The following is a 13,158-nucleotide window of genomic DNA, read 5'->3' on the forward strand; positions in this document are numbered from 1 at the left end:
AGAACACCTTAGAAGTTTATTAGAAAAGACTGACCTAAAAAAAAAAAAAAAAAAAAAAAAAAAAGACCTTTCCCATACTTGGCTCTAGACAGCAGGTTTACTTTCTTTGTGTAGGCAACAAATGAACTTGCTCTGGCTCTTCATAGCCAGACGGGGACACTGTCTTTTGTTTAGTATCAAAATTGTTGAAACATCAGGCAAAAGGGCCTTAAGGCCCTTGGCTCACAGGCAATGCAGAGACCTAGAAAATATTCTCCCAGAAGCCAGTGTAAAAGTGTGTTACACGAACAAAGGGCTCAGTGCGCAGACAGCTCAGAACAACTAAGTAGAGAGTACTCGGCACAGTTCATCCACTCTTCACTTGGAAGAACTTCACAAAGTTAATAGGTGCCATAGCTGTTAGTTGTTAGAAAAAGTCCGACCGCAGTTCAGAACAGACCATTCCAGACCACAGGGTTCCAAGGGGGAAGAGGTTTATTCAGGAGATAGGGCAAAGGTGGGGAGAAGAAGGTGGAAAGATAAGAGAGAAGAGAAGTAGAGGCCGGCCATGACCACGTGGAGAGAGAGGAAGGGGGAGGGGACAGAGAGGCAAGTCGGTAAGAGAGAGGGTAAGAGAGTAAGAGATTAAGAGTAAGAGGGGAGGAGGGGGCAAGCAGCCCCTTTTATAGTAGGCCAGGCCTACCTGCCAGGTAACTGTAGGGAGGAGCATACCTGGCTGTTGCCAGGTAACTGTGGAGGTGGAGTTTAGATAGAATACTAACAATAGCTGTCTAGACTAGAGACAATTCTCATTTTATTTATTAGTGTAAAATGCTGTTTGTTCAATAATTGGCATTTCAGATAAATTCTGCAAAACTCATGAGGGAGACTTTTGAACGTATCAGGCACTATCTATTAGCCTTTGTCTAAGCTCCACCCCACAGTTACCTGCACAGTGGCCCCCCTCTACTTTCTCTTGCTTTCTTGCTCTCACTCTGTCTCTCCCCACTCCCCCCTCTCTCCCCATTCCCTCCCCCTCCCACTCTCCAAGTACTCTTGGCCAGCCTCTCTCCTCCTCTTCCTTTTCCTCCTCCTCCTCCTCCTCCTCCTCCTCTTCCTCCTCCTTCTTCCTCTCTCTCTCTCTCTCTCTCTCTCTCTCTCTCTCTCTCTCCCTCTCTCTCTCTCCCTCCCTCCCTCCCTCCCTCTACTACCCTCTTAACTTGCCAACTTCCCTCCCATGCCCTGAATAAACTTTATATTATACAGTGTGGCTGGTCCCTGAGTGGAAAGGGATGCCTCAGCATGGGCCTGCAGAGGCACCCCTTCCCCCACACCTGATTACACATCCACCAAACATATGTCTTCTCTCCTTATAAAACACAACACTATCCACTTCACGAAACAATCGTCTTTAAATACCATCCTTTATGTAAATTAGTTGACACATCTCTCTCCGTTTTACATGAGCTGTTCAGTTTTAAATTTATTTTAATAAGCATGCTCTTTGTATAGATTCACACCTGTATATCTGTACTTTGCTCATTTTTACCCCATATTACCCTCTCTTATTGTACATATTTCTTTATTCTGCAAATAGGTATTCCAAGAACTAAAATGCAAATGACATAAAAGTTTGAGATTTAGTTTATTCAAAAATGCAAAATGAAAAATATATATTGTATGTGAGGGGACAGAGACAGTAAAGAAACCAGTGAAATGCTGCTCCATGGTTAAGGGAAGGTTTTTAAGTATAGAGAAAATATCCAGAGACATCTGTCAGAGTTCAGAGCAGAGAGAAAAAGAAGCAGACTGGACTTGGCCAGGGCTCTTTTGGAGAGCTGCTATTATAAAGAGGGGTTGGGGGGTCTGGAACGGTTTAGGGGCTAGCACATTACAGGAGGATTTGGGGAGTTGAGAAGGGCCAGGGAGCTCGAATGGGGGGCTTTGAGACATAGAACAAGTACTTGTGAGTAGGGACTGAGGGAACCTGGAGGCCAGCATGGGGTTTGACATACAACCACAGGAATACGTCAGCTGAGAACCATATGATGCTCCAAAGTATAGTCAAGGGAAGGTTTTTATTGTACATGTGTGAGAGAGAATAGCCAGAGGTGTCTGAAAGAGGCCAAAACAGAGGGAAAAATAAGTAAACTGAACATGGCCAGTGGACTGGACTTGGCAAGAAGAAAAGCACCACAAATAGCCATTTGCCCCTTTGTCAGTGATAATGAAAGAATAAATTGTAAAAATGAAATTTTAGGTCGTCGGAATCCCTATCTCCTGCGTGAGATATATTCCGGCCCGAGGGCCCTCGTCATTAAACCTCCTCTGCAATTGCATCAAGAAGGTTTCTCGTGTGTCCTTGGGTTCGTACAGGTCCGGACTTGGGTGAGAGTCCCCTTTTGGGGTCTTACATTTGGTTCCCTGACCGGGAACTGCACGACCCCAGGACTCACGATGGCCCCTTGGAGGTAGGTCTGTATGAGTGGAGTGTGTCTGAGTGCAGCGCTGCTGTTTTTTGTCTCTGTGTTTTGGTTTCTGCTGCTGTCCTTGTTTCTGTGTTTGATATTGGTTTCTTTGGTGAGGGGAATTTTCCCCATCGGAGACTGAGCGCAGCTGTCATTGTGGACCGTGAGGGCCCAAATGATTGTGGATGGACAGACGTGTTGATACCCACAGGCTGCAGCCCGAGAAGGACGCTTCCCGGGTGGTTAGGGAGTCAGAGTGGTCTGGCTGCCCTGTTTTGGAACAAGGAGACAGGAGCGCTCCTACTTGGGGAGAAGACGTGGAATCCTTCTCCATCTGGGGTCATGACCAAATGTGGTTAAGTGTTATTTGTGCCACCCGTGGCAGGGGTGAGCTATCTGTGTTTTATATGCTGCTCGTGAGAGGGGTGAGCTATTTGTGTTGTTTTTTTATATGTGTGTGTCTTTTCTTGGCAAATCATCTGTGTGTTAGCTGTTAATCTGCTGTGTTAAACATCTTGAGTTAGAAATAGGTAACATGATTGCCGGCAGAGAGGAATAAAGCCGCCGGTACAAAAATATAGCTGCAGAAAGGCAGGAGATGAGTTTCCAGCCTCCTGTGTGATGAATTAAGTACGAGCGGGAAGCGAGAGGCGGGTGGCGAACACATACAGGAGGGCGGCTAGCGAGAGATAAGGGCTTTAGTGAGTGCGCGCGACATCCTGAGAACTACGTTTCCCAACAGGCCATGCGGTTTCCAGACACCGCTGCGATTGTTGACAATTCTGTGCCTCTGATATAGTGATAGGGGCAGTCTATTGTGTTGTCTTTCCTTGTCTTTTCTTGATAAACTTCGTTCTGTGTTATTTGTTTCACATGTTCTTGGACTCTGACTGACAATTGACGTTCCTTTTCTTTCTTCTGGACTGATACTGTGTTAACATCCTGAGTTTTAAAAGCAGAAACAATGAGACAGGCAAGTCCTGTTCCATAGCTTGTGGCCAAGAGAAAGCTCTGTTCCTCTGGAGAAAGAGACAGAGTGTGTCAGGTGCCTGATTTGATGTGATGAACTACTAAAACTGCTTACTTAATTTAGTTTAAAACTTACTTGTGAGACAGTCTCAATTTGCACAAGAAAAACTGATAATTCGCCCTGCTCTGTGGCCAGGAGAAAGACACCAACAGAAAGAACCTTGAAGAGAACAGACTGTTTTCATAAGCGGCTCTTAGAAGGGGGCCAACAGTTGTTTTAGCTTCTATAATAAGAGAGTTGATAGTGAGTTTTCCTAGTTTAATAAATAAAAGAGCACTTTTTTCCTTTAGTTACAGCTAAAAAGTTACAGGCTGTCCTGAGTCAGAATATATATATATATATATGTAAGCTTCTATTTTGATAGACTTTCTAGCCATTGCTGTCTGAGATAATTTCATTATTTATATGAGACTTCCATTAAGATTTGGTTCAAAGGTGAAAATTCAGACAAGAAGAAGTGGTGAGGACTTGTGCTCTTATGTTAGATATAAAATGTTTACTTTGTTGTTCTTGTTGTATATCACTTCTACCAAAGTTTCTATTTTGTTAAAAGTTAAATTCAAATAAGTGTCAAATGTAACTCAAGTTGCCTTTTAAAAATTGTTAATAACTGTGTGAACCTTCAACACCTTAATAATCCTTGCTGTGAAATGCTACAGATAAGGCTATTCATTCTGATTTGGTTTCTTTCTTAGAGCTTCAGAGGTGAGCTCACATTACACTTGTGGACAAGGTACTGTTTGCAAAATGAATTAGGTTATGGTCTCTAGTGTGATATAAACAACAGTCATGCAGCCTCACAGATACACTAGTCTGTACAGAGTTCTAAGAGACTATTTACTGCTTTACAGGTGATCAAAAACAATAAATAAGATAAAAGCCTCTCTTCCAGGTGTTCAGAGGTCTCTATAAATTGACTAAGTTTTAAAAGCTATCCTTTGTGCTTCCCACAATTATAGTTAACTCAGTCATTCTGGATTTCTGACGGGATTGGAAACTTATAGCTATTTACCTTGAGAAAAAAAGAAAAAAGATTTAAATAGATGGTCGGCAGCTGACATTCATCCTAAAGCCAGGTTCAGAACTAAATGTTTTAGTCAAGATAGATGACAGAGGTGCTAGTTAGTCAAAAAAAAAAAAAAAAAAAAAAAAAAATAGACTGGGTAGTAAGACTATCTTATAATTCACTGATAAAAATTGACATAATTATGCTCTAATTATATTTTGAAAAGAAAAAGTTTCATTTTAAAAGCCTTGCTTTCACAAGACCTTTGCAGGTTCTGGTCTTCAGAAGTAAAGAGCAGGCGGGGACACCGGAGAAAGAATGTTCCTTCAGACATGGAGACATTGGGGACCCCGTCAATTGATCAGGCCGTGGTCAGCAGCAGGTCAATTTGGAGCAGATGTGACTGAGACCTTCATGTGACAGAAGGTAAGGGACACCCAAAGGCCCACGCCAGATCCCGCTGATAGATCTTGAGAGAGAGGGTTACATGAGACCCCACTAAGTTTGATCAGGAAGCAGAGATCAGATAAGTTACCCACAGTCTTTCTAGACTAGCTCATAGAGACATTCTGTCAGTGTAGACAAGGCTTCAGAGGCTAGAGAGACTACAGGATAAGTCATTGAAAGATTTAAGAAATATACTACATATTAAAATTATTGATGATAATAGCAACTGTGAGAAAATTTAGTCTAAAAGAAAGGAGTAGAGAAGGTTTAGTGTAAGTCTAGAAGAAAAGAGTAGAGAAGAAGAATAGAGATAAGTTGCTGTGAAAGTCTAGAGAAAAAGAATGGAGAAGATAGAAAGTCTAGAGAGAGGTGAAGAAAAACAAAGGTGACAGAGAAAGAATTTACAGAAAGCAGAAAAGAGGGACTTCAATCAAAGAGAGATAAGAAACTCCTTGAAAAAAGACCAGTGTGCACATTACAAGTAAAGGAGCCAGCTTCGGTATCCAAGAGGGCCCTAACAAATAGAAGCCAGGGCCAAGAAATCCCAGGCCTTGAAAAACACCCCAAATGTCGAAGATATTAACTCTGTGTAAAGACAGAGATTAAGATAGACAGGGTCCTCCTCCAGGCCAATGGGCCAAAATATATTTATGGACTACCCGAAAAATGATGGACTGAGAGATGGGCTGGGTATCCCATTCATTTATGGTCATCCTAGACTGTTCCTACCTTCTGTCGGGTTGAGACTTACTCCCCAAGATGGTGGCCCAGACGGGCTACAACTAACTGACAAGAACTCACGGGTAGAAGAAAGGTTTCTCCTACTGACTCCAGCCAGGAGCCGAGGTAACCTGCTTTACAGACGGGAGCAGTTTTCTCCATGCTGGTCAGAGACAAGACAACTTACTGTCTTACTGTGGTAGACAAATGTCATCTGGGCTGACTCCCCACCCCTGGCCTCGTCGGTGCAGAGAACAACCTTGGAACTTGTGGGGCTGACGAGAAAACCAACATCTACATGGACAACAGGTATGCTTTTGCCACAGCCCATGTCCGCAGGGCTATATATCAAGAGAAGGAACCCTGATGAAGCCAGCAACTGTGAGTACTCGTTGCCCAGGACACCAAAAGGGAAGAGACTCAGTGGCCTGAGACAATAACCGGACAGATCAAGTGGCTTGATACGGGAGCCTGTTCCGGTTGTGGGCCTAAGAGATGGCCTCACTTAAAACACAGAGTAAGAGAAAGAAAAAAAAAAAAAAAAACTCAGATTGCTAGCCATCCTGCCAGATACTATCTAGTAGGAAAAAGACAATGGTGCACACAAGAAGGGAGAACTATACTCCCCAGAAAACAGAAGATTTACCAGGTTAAATACACAGATGGACTCTTAAGATAAGAGTGCAACCAAGCAGCCAAGAGATTTAAAAACATATAATAGACCTCAGGTTTTGGGCCAGAGAAATGATAAGACAGTGTAGGATATGCCAACAAGTAAAGGCTTATGAGACTTAGAGTAAATAAGAAAAAAAGCTAGAAGGGAACAGCCTAGAATAGAAGTTGTCCCAAGGTTTTCAAGCATCTGAGATAATTAGATCAGATAATAGCCTTGCCTTTGTCTGTAAGATAAGTCAGAAATTGTCAGAAATATTAGAGACTAATTAAAAGCTCCACTGTTTATACTGTCTCCAGAGCTTAGGACAGGTAGAGAGAATAAACAGAACCCTAAAAAACTAAATTACCCCTGAGAACTGGCGCTGGCTAGAGTGTCCCTTTCCTTGTCCCTATTCTAAACCCAGAATGTCCATCTTGTGTGAGAGATGATTTTTCAGGCTACTAAGAAACTATTCCTGATGCTGTTGAACATAACTTGGGCTGACACCTGCGTCTGATGCCAACTGGAGAGAACAGCTGGACACCTGAACAACCTCTTCAGGCTCAAGATCACCTGCCGTTCTACAAGGCCAAGGACCAGCAGGCCTTGACTCCTGAGATATGCCCATCCTGGAGACACAGGGATAGAGATTGCCCAATTGTCAGAGATAAGAGACATTTGAATCTAAACTGTGTCCCAGACACAGCCTTAAAGAGTGGGACTTAAGCTACATATGTACATCCCCGAGATGAAAAAAAGCCAACAGGCCCATCAGTGTGTGTGTATATATATATGTATATGTATATGTATATGTAGAGAGAGAGAGAGAGAGACAGCTACTTTACCTAAAGTACATACTAGAAACCATCCAGGGGGTGAGAAAAAGATAGTTTAAGATTCAATGACAAAGATATAATTAGATGCTTAGACAACAATATCACTCTTTACACCCAGATGATGATTCATAATTCCAAGATTGGAATTTGACCATGAGAGAAAAGGAGGAAATGAAAGAATAAATTGTAAAAATGAAATTTTAGGTCGTCGGAATCCCTATCTCCTGCGTGAGATATATTCCGGCCCGAGGGCCCTCGTCATTAAACCTCCTCTGCAATTGCATCAAGAAGGTTTCTCGTGTGTCCTTGGGTTCGTACAGGTCCGGACTTGGGTGAGAGTCCCCTTTTGGGGTCTTACAATAAGAGAGTAACTTCTTTTGGTAGTGGTGAATCAGCTTCACAAGTTCCTGAGGAATGCAGGCTTTTATCTAACCTTCGGAATCCTGCTATAGTCTAGCACTGCCTTTTGGAGTCTGGGGAACTGGAGTTTCCTTTGGATCTGACACCTGACACTAATACCCTCTTTGCATAATTGTGGCATTTCTATCATAGTGGCCTGACTTCTGGTTCAATTGTTTTTGTATCAGAACCCCAAAGGCAGATGCCAAATCATGGCCATGTGGATAAAGCAGATGTGGATTGTGTCCCCACCACAGAATGTCCTGCTGCAAGTGGATACTCTGCCAACATTTGGCAGGAAGTTCTGTTCAATATTCTATAAATTATATCAGCATATTTAATCTGTGGCTAAGGACATAAAGAGAATCATAAAATCATGATATGTGATTTGTTAGCATTCATTCAGTATTTCTTAAGCCACTCTCCAAGGCAAGTGTGTATTTAATAATTTAATAATAATATTTTATACTTACTAAATTCAGTGGGTTTGCTATCTATATGCTAAAACATACAAAGATGAATCTCTTCACTTTTCTAGTGGAGAGACAGAATTCACAGCACCTGCAATGTATTCAAACAATGGGAAGTACGAAGTACTATGCTCTCCTGTTGTATTTAGTTTTGATTCCACCAAACAGAAGTTATCGTTTACATTTTGGGTTTTTTTTTTTTTTTTTTTTGCCATATTCAAGTTGCCAGACACATCTGTACCTCTGATAGGAAGTAAATCTTGTTTCGAATAGAATATTGGGAGGAGAAAATTCAGTGCTTAAGTGGCTAAAAGGAAAAAGAAGCATTAGAGAATTTAACAAGGAAATAAACATGAAACGAGAAGACCTGCTATAACTATTTCCCCCAAATAGACACATTGGCTGAAGGCTGTGTAATGTACTCCTCTTCATTCATCTGTTTAAAAAATTCACTGTGTCTACCATAGGCAACACAGTGATTATAGAGGGATACAGCATAGTCTTTACCTACAAAAAATGTACTAAACCCAAGTAATAAGTGTGAGACCAAAACAGGAAAAATATGCCTTGCAGGTTAAAGGTTCTGTTTGCAGTTAAAGAATAAGTGTTTGTCCTGTGTTAAATTCTTGCAATAGTTAAAGAGTAAGTTCCTGTGTTTGTCCCGTATTAAGTCCTTGCAAGTTAAGGTTTCTAGTCGTAATTAAGAATGAATTCCTGTTTCTTAGATCGGATGCAAACTGCGAAGCATGTTTTTCAACCTTCAGTAAACTCGTGACCCTGTTCACATGATGTTCCTTCCTCTGCATTGTGCTCTTCTGACAATGTATCACAGCCGAGACCCTTGCCCCTGTGAATACCTTATCTCTGGTTTAAAAAGGACCTCAAAAGGCTAGCAGGGGCTGCCCTCTCAGATCCTGTTGTGTGAGATAGCTGGCTGTCCAGGCCTGGATGCACCCCAAAACACAGCTTACTTTAACTAGACAATTGTGGATTTGGTCTTTTTTCCTCACGATTCTCAGGTTTAAGAACAGGTAATAAGACCAACAAAAGAGAATCCTGTACACATGTAAAGATATATAGAGGATCTAGAAGAAATGAAATATGGACCATGAAATTAGACTCAGTTAAATCTTTGTCATTTAAAACCATTACATGAACCAATTTTCTACTTCCTCATCTGTTATGGTTTGAGTGTTAAATGCGACCATACGCTCCTGTGTGAGTGAGGACACATGGTCTATATTTAGGGAAACCATAGCCCCTTCAGAGTTGGAGGCCTTACTGATGGAGGTGAGTCACTGAGGGTGGCCCTCTTAGGGTTTAGCCCTGCCTACCACTGGTCTGAACTCCCTGCATGGAGAGCCACCATGGCGTAAATGTGTCAGAGTGTATGCTTTAGTCAGGTAAAGAGAAGGCTTCAGGCTGTATGCTTACCATGATAATGGTCAAGCCCTCTAAAACTAAGAAATAAAATAAACATCTATTCCCTTTATTTCCTCAGATGGATCATCACAAAGATAAGAAAAGAAAGGTAACTAATGGACTATCTATAAAATATATGATAGGCCTTTATAGTACTTGGAAGGTAAAATAAACACATATAAAATAAATATGAGATAATATATAACATGTTATCAACACAGTAAGACCAGGTGTTAGGCAGGACCAAGTGTCTACTCTCTGACACTTTTGAGAAGGTCTTTGGTATAAAGAACAGTTTTAAATTTCTTATGGATAATACAGATAGTTTTTTATAGGTAAAAGATAAATGGTCTAGTAAAGGTGTTCTTTGGCATAGACAATATCCTTAGAAGCCTTCCTGTACAACCTAGAAACCCGATCACTCTGGTTTTTGGATTAACGGGTCTAGGAGTAAGGGAACGTTATGGGAGACGTTCCTGACTCTTCACTTTTTTCACATGTCTGCAAGGAGCAACAGTCACACTTCCTGATGCATCTGTTCTCACCATTGTAAGGCAAGCACATAAATCAACTGGCAGAGGATGGCTTCTCTGCTTGAGGTGATTTCAGCAATTCCTCAACATACAAATTCCCATTCGTTCTTCAAGACTCTGCTTATGTAGGAATGAGACGCTAACCGATATTCCACCTAATTCAGACTGTCTGCTGAGCTCCCAAAAGGTTTAAAAGGGTCACTTTATAATTTATCCTGGTTCATATATTTACTTTCAAGAAGCTTTATGGAATCTTATTTATAAATTCATTAAAATATAAAAAAATTTATGTAATATATATGATTCACTTCATTCAAGTTTCATGTTAATGAAGGTCACTAAAATAGAAAAATTAGAAGTGGTAATAATCATCGCACCTTCTGAGACAACAGCTGTACATTTAAACACATGAAAACTTTAGATCTAGTAATGAAAAATAAAATCCAGATACCACTAAATATCTCATTCTCTGTCAAATATAAATCTACTACTCAGCTAGCACTCACTTATCTTTTATGTTTTTCTCCCCAAAACAATAGTTAAGATTGTAATCTTTTTATCTCCTAAACACACTCATGGGATCTAAATGACCATTGAATCTGGTTAATAGGACCAGAGTCATCTGTGGATGACACTCAGTATAGTACTTTTAAAATCATGATAATGATGAAACTGAGGGAGATATGCCCACGAAGCAAAATTCCATAACTGGAGTGAATATCTACATAAAATGGATATACAAGTGAAGAAACTATAGTTTTACCTCAGATTTCTAGAAAATATGACCATCTGGGATGCAAGAACAAAAAATGTCAAGGTGAGAGAAGGCAGTGTTACTGCAGTCTCATAAAAACTCCCCATTAACTCAGGCATCTGTCTGGTTTGAGACTCATCTAAAGTAAACCTATAAATGTCCAAATCAATTTGGAACAAAATCAAAACTATTCAGTCATTTATGAAAGAAGATCTGTGCTGTCACTCTCCCTACTTGAGTACTTCAAGGAGACATGGGGGACATAATCACCATAACTGTCACAGGTAACGTGCTAAGAGGGACAGAGGTATTATTTACCAGCAGGTCAGACACATTGCACAGAGTCCTATTTACTCTGCAGTTGCTATTCAGTCAATACTACAAATAGGAATCTAAGGTAAAGGGTCTCAGGAGTCACCATGGTTACACCACTAATGACTGATGGCTCTTTAATGCCAACCAACAGGTTTCTGACTCCAGAAGTCCATTCTCTTTCATTTCTCTAGACAAGAAAAATTTCTTCAAACAAATAAACAAACAAAACCACTCCAAACCAACCAACCAAAGCACATAACATGACATTATTTATCATGCAATAAAAAAAAGTTTTCCATGGAAACCCTTTTTATTTTCTTGTAGGGGAAAAAGAAATAGTTTTCTCACCCATTACTAGGTTTAGGAATGAATGGACCATAGCCCTACAACAAAAGACAGCTTAATGAGCGAGAAGCATACAGATTTATTTAATATAAATTATAGGCAACATTAAAACTTTCAAAAACATACACCTAAAGAATCAGAGAAGTCTGCGTATTTTGTTTAGGTTTGATGAAGAGTGAACAGTTGGGGAGAAATACAGCAAGACAAATGATATAAAATAATATAATAAACTAGGCCCCTAGCAAGGATTTCAAATTATTCTCTACATTCTCACAGACACAAGGAATCCTTTTTCTTGGGCTATAGGGAGGAGTTGCTGCTGCTTCCTCCTCCTCCTCTTCCTCTTCTTCTTCCTCTGCTTCTGCTTCTTCCTCTTCTTCTTCTTCTCCTTTCATTGTTCTTTTTTAAAATTTTATTTATTTATTTATTTATTTTACAATCAAATATCAGCCCTTCCTCTCCTCCCAGTACCCCCTCATGCAAGTCCTCTCCCCATTCTATCTTCCCCTTCTCAAAAAGCCGAGCAAGCCATGAGGAGCAAGTCAATAAGCAACACCCCTTCATGGCCTCTGCATCAGCTCCTGCCTTAAGGTTTCTGTTCTGTTTCTGTTCTTTGTTTCTTCAAAGATGGGCTACATTGTGGTGGGAGTATGGCACTGAGTGGGTGTTAGTGGAGGGTGACACCCAGACCTTTATTGACGTGAAAACTTCATTAATATGAAACACTAAAACCAAAAGGAAGTTTGGGGAGGAAAGTGTTTGTTTAGCTTACATGTCTGCATTATAGGCCATTTTTGAAGAAAACCAGGACAGGAACAGAAACAGGACAGAAACCTGGAAGTAGGAGCTGATGCAGAGATCATGAAGGGATGCTTATTGACTTGCTCCTCACAGATCGCTCAGCCTGCTTTCTTAGAGTACCCAGGACCACCAGCCAGGGGTAGCACTACCCACAATGCCCTCCTCCATCAATCACTAATTAAGAAAATATAATTAATAAGATTAACTAGGATGAGATGAGGGCTGTACCCAAGCTGTGCCAATACATGGCTTGGGCTGAGCCCAGAAGATTTTTTTTCTCTGTTGTAAATATCACTGGGCCTTGACCTGGTAACTTTTAGCCTTCATATAATCTAATCTTTCAAGCTGACTGATTTTATCTGACTTCTTTCAGCTTCTCACTAAATTCCTCTGCTTGGCCTCATTCTAACTTTGGCAATATGTTCTACTCTTTTAGCTTCTTCTCATTCTCCGGCTAGTTTTGGCTTCACCTGTCTGGCTTGTTTCCTCTAACCTGTCTCTGTAAACTGTCCTGTTAAAACTATCCCCCCTCAAAAAACACATACACCACAACACACCACCATTTTTGCTCTTTTGCTGCTCTTAAATAACCTCTTTTTCTCTGCTGTTCTCTAAGGAGTAAGACATATCACTGATTCATTCTGTCAAATCTCTGATTTGTCACTTTGCCCCTCAATTAGGCATCACTTTCAAATATGGCTGCTTCCTTCTACAAACTAACCTTACCTTCATTGTTAGGGATTAAAAGTGTGTCTGTACTTCAGCCAGATGATACTGTAATCCAGGGTGAGTCTGCATTCTGGCTGGACCGTATGAATGTGATCGCTTGACACAGCAGCCATGTTGCTAGATTAAAATTCCTCTACAAGAAAATGCCTTACAGGCTGTCAAGAAGAAAATAGAGGCATTTTCTTAATTGAGGTTCCCTCCTCTCAAATGAATTTGTGTCAAGTTGATATAAAACTAGTATATTCACTG

At 40.8% G+C, this 13,158-nt stretch overlaps 1 long non-coding RNA gene across 1 annotated transcript in view; it reads right to left on the reverse strand.

Annotated features, from left to right (window-relative positions):
- Positions 1-13,158, reverse strand: part of LOC143441655 (uncharacterized) — a 72,388-nt gene that overhangs the window by 24,652 nt on the left and 34,578 nt on the right. The gene's annotated exons all lie outside the window — the stretch shown is intronic.

The sequence above is a fragment of the Arvicanthis niloticus genome, chromosome 3 (assembly GCF_011762505.2).
Source record: "Arvicanthis niloticus isolate mArvNil1 chromosome 3, mArvNil1.pat.X, whole genome shotgun sequence".
Lineage (NCBI taxonomy): Eukaryota > Metazoa > Chordata > Mammalia > Rodentia > Muridae > Arvicanthis > Arvicanthis niloticus.